The sequence below is a fragment of the Rhincodon typus genome, chromosome 3, assembly GCF_021869965.1.
Source record: "Rhincodon typus isolate 14 chromosome 3, sRhiTyp1.1, whole genome shotgun sequence".
NCBI lineage: Eukaryota > Metazoa > Chordata > Chondrichthyes > Orectolobiformes > Rhincodontidae > Rhincodon > Rhincodon typus.
In genome coordinates, this window is record NC_063334.1 from 17,505,119 (window position 1) to 17,513,083 (window position 7,965).

Genomic DNA, 7,965 nt, shown 5'->3' on the forward strand with positions numbered 1-7,965 from the left:
TTGGTTCAGCGGAGAGTGCCAATAGGGGAAGAGAGGCATTTAAACCATTTAATGGGAAATTTGCAGAATCTGAAAGGGACTTAAGGCTCTGAGGAAGTCAAGCTCAGCTGAAACAATGAGCACAGATGAACTGGAAACATGATTTACAGTGAAGAAAGAGCAACCATTGTTCTCAGATCTGCCCCAGTAGTTAAAACCAGTCTGAACTTCCAAATGGTTATACATCCATAAAAGATGGCATTCAACTATTGAAAAGTATTCCAATTTTCAATATTGCTTCACTGGATCAAGATAGAAGGGGTTTTTTTTAGCAAACCTAAACTATTTGGCTGGTTCTCAAACAATTACAGCAGATTGTGTTGCCCTGCTGTCAATCAGACCGTTAGCAGATGTGCTCAGAGTAGTTTCTATGTGGCCTTTGCTCAACTTTCATTCAGAACAGAGCATTGCAACCTGCAGGAACGCTGACCCTAATGAGAGGGCATAGCACTTCCTCAATACTGCCAGTGACATCGGCAATAGCAAACTTTCTTTACTCTCTTGCTGGCTTGAACATTTTTTTTAAGCAATCTCCAAAATCCCATTGTAGAGATAAATAGATCTCAGAGCTTTCTCATCATCAGTCATACCATACGTGCTCAGTGTAGCTGAAGAGTCCTTGGCAAAGAGCTGGAGGTTCCAGCATTTTGACTTGTTATTCCTCAATGTGTTAGTTTATAGCGAATCTTAGCTCCTTTGACAGTGCAGCAATCTCAATTCCCCCAACAACACCACCCACCACACCCACCCCCATCCCCAACACCCCCCACTCACTGTCTAACGTGTAATGGTTAAGTAACAACTTCTGTCTTGGTGATGCAGGTGTATTAGAATTTATCAGGAGTCTGGAGTCCAGTGTGGATTTCAAGGGAGACAAAGAGACTGGGGAAGAAAGTGTTACAGAAGTGAGGGAAACTGTGGAATATGAGGTGTGCCTGGGATCAATATATTCTGTACAGTTGGGAGAAACAACATCAGCAACATAGGAATTTGATTTGATTGATTTATTGTCACCTGTATTGCATTACAAAATATAGTGAAATGATTTCTATAATTGACATCTTGGAAAAGCAGCCATTACAGAGTGAAACGTGGGAACTGTACAGATAAATGGGAAACTATGGAACTCAGCTTCAACCTAGGAGGAAAGCAGGTGGAAATGCATTGAATAGAGTGATATTGGACTATGAAGTGCTTCACCACAAGCAACTTTTGAGGTAAAAAGTGGAACGTAACAGAAGAGAACGCGGGATAAATATTTGAAAAGGAGGAACTGTAAAGAATCTGGGGATGTTAAGTCTTGGAGTTACAGAAGAGAGGGCATGGGCACCAGGAACCAAAAGTGTTATCTTTATGCTTCACAATTCCTATCATTTTATGAAGGTTTATCTTTATTTAGTTTAAGTTCAGGTTTAGAAATGATTGTTCTGATGGCTAGCTGGCTGGTTTAGGATACAGAAAGGCAGCAGCTTGGGTTCAATTCCCACACTGGCTGAGATTACCACGAAGGATTCTCCTTTTCAACCTCACCCCTTGCCTGAAGTGTGGTGACATTCAGGTTAAACCACCACCCAGTAGTCTCTCTCGCTAATGAGAGAGCAGTTCTATGGTCTGATAAGACTCTGGTGACTTTACCTTATTTAGTGCAATCAGTGAGTGAATTTCATGTGTATTATCTGTATTGTACCTAGCCTCAAGAAAAAAAGTAAGCAAGCAGAGTGACTTTACATTCCTGTCAAATTGTTGTAGGACATTGGATAAGGCACCAAAACCCAGTGGAGGCTAGTAAGTGTGCCATTTTATAATAGCATGTATATTCATGGTCCTTTCTTTTACTCTGCTCTGTTACGGTATGTCAAGGTCTTTGGGGACTCAGAGTTCTTTATGTTTGTCCTTTCAGATAAGGCGCGTATTGTGTCTTTTTTCTGCACTGCTTGCATCGATATATAAAACCTTGACTAGTTTTTTTTAAACAGTTATTAAAGCAGCTATTTTTCGGCCACGTCGACCTGTTTACTGCTATAGAGAATATGACAGATTTGCTTTCGAGTTGCAGTTAGTCACATGCAACCTTTACATTGGGAACCAACGGGTCTCAGAAGTCTAAAAGCAGACCTCAAGATGTACACTGGGGCAGATGTTCCCATACATATATAGCTCATCATTTGCCAGAGCTCTGCCAAACATGTACTGATTGACAGATTGCCTTACTGCATCTTTGATTACAGTACTGTTAACTGGACTTATATCAGCTCATTATTTATTGCCTATTCCTTTTGTTTTCCCCACCATTTGTAATACGAATGTATGTTTATCGTGAGAAATTTGGCCTTGTGTAATGATACAGCAAATCAAATGTAACAGACAGTGCTCCTGCAGACTAGTCCAGACACCAAGTGAACTCTAACCCCTTGGTCTTCAGCTTGCCCTTAGTTTGTATTGCAAATTACTTTGAGTGTGAAATAGTATGCTTCATGGGGTCACTCTTGCGGCTTGCCTTCTGTTTTCTGAATGAACTATAATGAATGCACTTATCAAGAACACTTGTGAATATAAATCCCCTATACTTCAAAGGATACTTCAGGATCAACAAATGAAAGGGAGAGACAAAACTGAAATGGTGGATGTGGAATTGTTGGTTAGATTGATCTGCATTGACATTACTTTGTCTTTGGTCTCCGCTCACATTTCCATTTAATCTCTCCCTCCAGAGAACTTTATTTTTTCGTGCACTCCATTTTTGTCTCATAGGAACATGTCTGATTTGCACTTTGCTTTCACATTAGAAAACTTCACACTGGCCAGCTGGGAACTTGTTTGCTATATTTTCTGTACACTAGCCTGAGCTGAATCTCTTTATAATATAAACTTTTGACAGCTGCCTTCTTTTTGACTCTTCATTCAATTTTTCTTCTTCATTTTGAATATAACTGTTTTGTGGTCACTATTTCACAATTGTTCTTCTATACTTGCACAGGTTATTTGTTTCATTTGATATCCCAGGAATAAATAAACTATTTCTACTTGCCTTATTTGACTGGAATCATGTTCAAATTCTGGTCTCCCTGCTAAAGGGAGGATGTTGTTAAACTTGAAAGGGTTTACAAAAGATTTACAAAGATGTTACTGGGACTGGAGAGTTTGAGCTATACAGTGAGTCTGAATAGGCTGGGGCTTTTTTCCCTGAAGCGTCAGAGGCTGCCAGGGTGACCTTACAGAAGTTTATAAAATCTTGAAGGGCATGGATAGGATGAATAGCCAAGGTCTTTTTTTTTTGCAGGGTGGGAGAGTCCAAAACTAGAGGGCAAAGGTTTAAGGTGAGAGGGGAAAGATTTAAAAGGGATTTAAGGGGCAACTTTTTCACGGAGAATGTGGTGCGTGTATGGAATGGCATGCCACAGGAAGTGGAGGAGGCAGGTACAATTACAACATCTAAAAGGCATCTGGATGGTTACATGAATAGGAAGGGTTTAGAGAGATATGGGCCAAATGCTGGCAAACGGGACTAGATCAATTTAGGATATCTGGTCAGCATGAATAAGTTGGATCCAAGGGTCTGTTTCTGTGCTGTGTCACCCTATGACTCTATGTGGGAACACTCCTGGGTACTTTCCAAGAAATGGCCTCTGATTTGACCACACATGTTTCTATTCCTCTATTTCACCTTGAGCTAGTTAAAGTCACCAAATTTTATTGTCATTTGTTCACACATTTTCTCATCATTCCTCATTGATGGGGATTCAGTAATACAAGCCAAACTTTATATCACAAATACACCAGAAAATACTGGAAACACACTGCAGACCAGGTAGTGCTTTTGAAGCAAGAAACAAGAAATATTTCAGACTAATAACCTTTCAGCAGAATACAGTTTCATTCCTCACAGCTGCTATCTGATCTGTAGCATGTTTCTAAAACCTTCTGGGTTTATTTCAGATTTCCAGAACCCATAACATTCTGTCTCTTGTCAACTTCAGGCCTGAGGATAAATTGAAAAAGATCCCTTGGACAGAAGAAGGCTAAGAGGAGATTTGACAGATCTTCTCAAAATCACGAGTGGCTGGATAGAGTAGACAGAGAGGAACTGTTCCCGCTTATAAAAGGAACAAGAGGGCGTAGATTAAAGTAGTCTGCAAAAGACGTAAGGGTGGAGTAAGGAAATACATTTTCACTAAGTGAGCCATTTGGGTATGGAATGCTTTGCCTGGAAGGTTGGTGGAACAGGTTCAATTAAGGTATTCAAAAGGGCTTTGGATGATTATTTGCAAGCGTACAGGGAAAAGCAGTAGATTGGCACTAGGTAATGATGCCCACTTGAACAGCCAGTACAGGCAAGATGTGCCAAATGACCTCCTACTGCATTGCAACAATTCTGTGATTTTATGTTTCATCCTAATTCATGCAAGGGAGTCAACATGAAAGGGAACGTTAGAGAAAAAGGCACCTAATATTATTTTGTGTACTTATTTGCCCAAAAGGCATTGCACACTGGCAATAGGTCATCAGATGTCATTTGCATGAGAGAAGGTCCGTGGATAAGAAAACATTAACTTGCAAAAAAAAATCATTACATAAATACTTTATTTTATAAGGATTTGGGGGAAAACAGATAAAATTAATTTTCCACTTGAGATAAAAGCAAGTAAGATTCACTCTCAGTTTTGTAGCTTCAGATGTTTAGAATTTGTGAATGACCATACCTATTTCAACTCTGATTCTGAATATCTATTGTATGTTATTTCTTTTTCCATCAAGGCTTAGAAATAATCTTCAAATCGTCAGCTTTAGTTACAGTTTGAAGCACATGGAGGAGTTTATTACTGAATATGCTGAGATACTGTAGTTGTCTGGATCCCATCAGGTTACCAGCTTAAAGGTTCAAGTCCCAACAGTGATTGATGCTGAACTCCACAAGCTGCCTGTTTAATGATTGTTGTCATTCCTCAGCCAAACTGCTAGACCTCTCTCGCACATGACTTGGGCATATGCCAGATACACTGGCATTCCTCAGAAGCCATCACACTTTTGTTGTGTATAGAAAACCCATTCAGAGGGGCATGGATAAGGTCACCAACAAAGCAGCTTTCAAAAACAAATCTCTCCAATTGTCAATAAAAAGAATAACTCACATATCATGGCATATCTGGAGGACAACAGTCCAGGCCATGAACAAAAATCTGCTCTATTTGTACCAACAATGAAAGAAAGAACAAATTATCAGTGATATAGCAGCCCAAAATGACCTGAAGTGCTTAACAGTCAATTATGAAGTGCAGCAACCCCAACAGCAACCTGTTTCAGTGAAATTGGTGAGGGGTAAGAATTGTGAATCTTCATTGGATAGCTCCTTGGGATATTTTACACAAGCCTGGATTTAACAGTCATCTGAAGGATTTCACCTCCAATAACACAGCAAATCCTCAGTACCACACTGAAGTGGTAGCTTATATTATGTGCTCCAGTCGCTGGCGTGGGACCTGAAGCCTCAAATGACAGACTCTCGGTGTGCTGCCACTGATATACATTGCAATGTATGGCAATTGTTTTGTTTGACTGGTAAAAGCCTGAGTTACCTTCCTTCTTTTGTTCTCACCTGACTGTGCAACATTTCATGGCCAACAGTTGCTGGGCTGTTTTTTTTTGTCAATAAGACACGTATTAGAGGTTGGTAAAGTTCCTGGCTCTGCAAATCCAGTAGTGATGCCTATTCTAGCATATTTTCCTAACAGGGAGGCAAAGGTGGGTTGGATGTGGTCATACCCTGCTGTAGTTATACCCAAAGCAACAATGGATATAGGTAGGCAACAATATCAATAGGTTCAAACAGACATTTCCATTTAATAGAACATTATTGTCATCATGAATATGGAGCCCTCACCTTCCTAACTAAGCCCTCTACACTCCCTCCAAATTGGCTCATATATTTCATGTTTCCTCATATCCGTCTTCCATTCCTCCATGCTTTATCCTTGCCTGTTCCCATCTTCAAGGTGCTCCGGTTCCCTCCTACAATGCAAAAGTGTGCAGGTTGGGTGGATTGGCCATGCTAAATTGCCCATAGTGTCCAGGGATGTGTAGATCAGGTGAGTTATAGGGAAAAGGGGTAGGGGGATGGGTCTGGGTGGGATGCTCTTTGGAGGGTCAGCATGGACGTCTTGGGCCGAAAGGCCAGTTTCTATGATTCTATTGAATATGTACAGAACAAATAAACAAATGCAAGTCTGGCAAGTCTTTAGAAATGATGTTGAAACTAACAAGGAACATACAAAGAGAATTCGAAAATCAGTGAAAAAAAAATGAGTCAGGTTACAGCTTTCAAAATTACAGCCATTCTTAAGATGAGTGAAATCCACTTTACTTCATGCATGTAAATATTATGTAAGTAAACAGACAAATATTGGAAAATTAAACTTTTAAAAAGACAGAATTACTTATTACAACGTACTAAAGATGTACATTAAAAAAGGCTCGCACTCCCCTCTACAGTTGTTTCAATATTGCTTGGTCAGTTAAGTGGCAACTCTATCTACAAAATTAGTTAGCACAGATGACCATGACATCAATTTTTGCAGTTAACCTGAATGTAAATGCTTGGTTGAGTTCCAGAAATGAATAATCCACTTAACACAACAGACAATATTGGCTCGATGTAGAGAAAATTAGAGTCTTTGTTTCATTGATGTCATTAGTATCTTAGTTAATTTTTTCTATAAACATTCTAGCAGATGTTGAATTGCTTTTGCTGGTGAACTGTGTCATTGAAGGAGTGGAGACTTACTACAGTAGCCTGATGTTATAGCGGAAAGGTATTACTAATGAACTTGCAGTCATTTACTTAAATTCGTAATTTCACTAATAAATCCTGTAACTGTTCTCAAAGGATCCGTATCTCTTAATTCACATTCACCTGACTGTGCATGGATCTGGTCACAGAAATCTATGTTGAGGGAGGAATATTCTAGGCTTGTGTCCTTGGAAACTATTTAATTCCGGAGTCTTTCACAGCAAATTTGATTTCATCTTCACCAGAGGCTCACACATATGGATTTATCACCAGAGATAGTAGGAACTGCAGATGCTGGAGAATCCGAGACAACAAGGTGCAGGGCTGGATGAACACAGCAGGCCAAGCAGCATCATAGGAGCAGAGAGGCTGACGTTTCGGGCCTAGACCCTTCATCAGAAAAGGGGGAGGGGAAGGGGGTTTTGAAATAAATAGGGAGAGAGTGGGAGGCGGATAGAAGAGGGATAGAGGAGAGGATAGGTGGAGAGGAAACAAACAGGTCGAAGAGGCGGGGATGGGGCCAGGAAAGGTGAGTGTAGGTAGGGAGTTAGGAAGGGGATAGGTCAGTCCAGGGAGGACGGACAGGTCAAGGGGGCGGGATGAGGTTGGTCGGTAGGAGATGGAGGTGCGGCTTGAGGTGGGAGGAGGGGATAGGTGGGAGGAAGAACAGGTTAGGGAGGCAGGGACGAGTTGGACTGGTTTTGGGATGCGGTGGGGGGAGGGGAGATTTTGAAACTTGTGAAATCCACATTGATACCATTGGGCTGCAGGGTTCCCAAGCGGAATATGAGTTGCTGTTCCTGCAACCTTCGGGTGGCATCGTTGTGGCACTGCAGGAGGCCCAGGATGGACATGTCGTCTGAGGAATGGGAGGGGGAGTTGAAATGGTTCGCGACTGGGAGGTGCAGTTGTTTGTTGCGAACCGAGCGTAGGTGTTCTGCAAAGCGGTCCCCGAGTCTCCGCTTGGTTTCCCCAATGTAGAGGAAGCCACACCGGGTACAGCGGATGCAGTATACCACATTGGCAGATGTGCAGGTGAACATCTGCTTGATGTGGAAAGTCTTCTTGGGGCCTGGGATGGGGGTGAGGGAGGAGGTATGGGGGCAGGTGTAGCACTTCCTGCGGTTGCAGGGAAAAGTGCC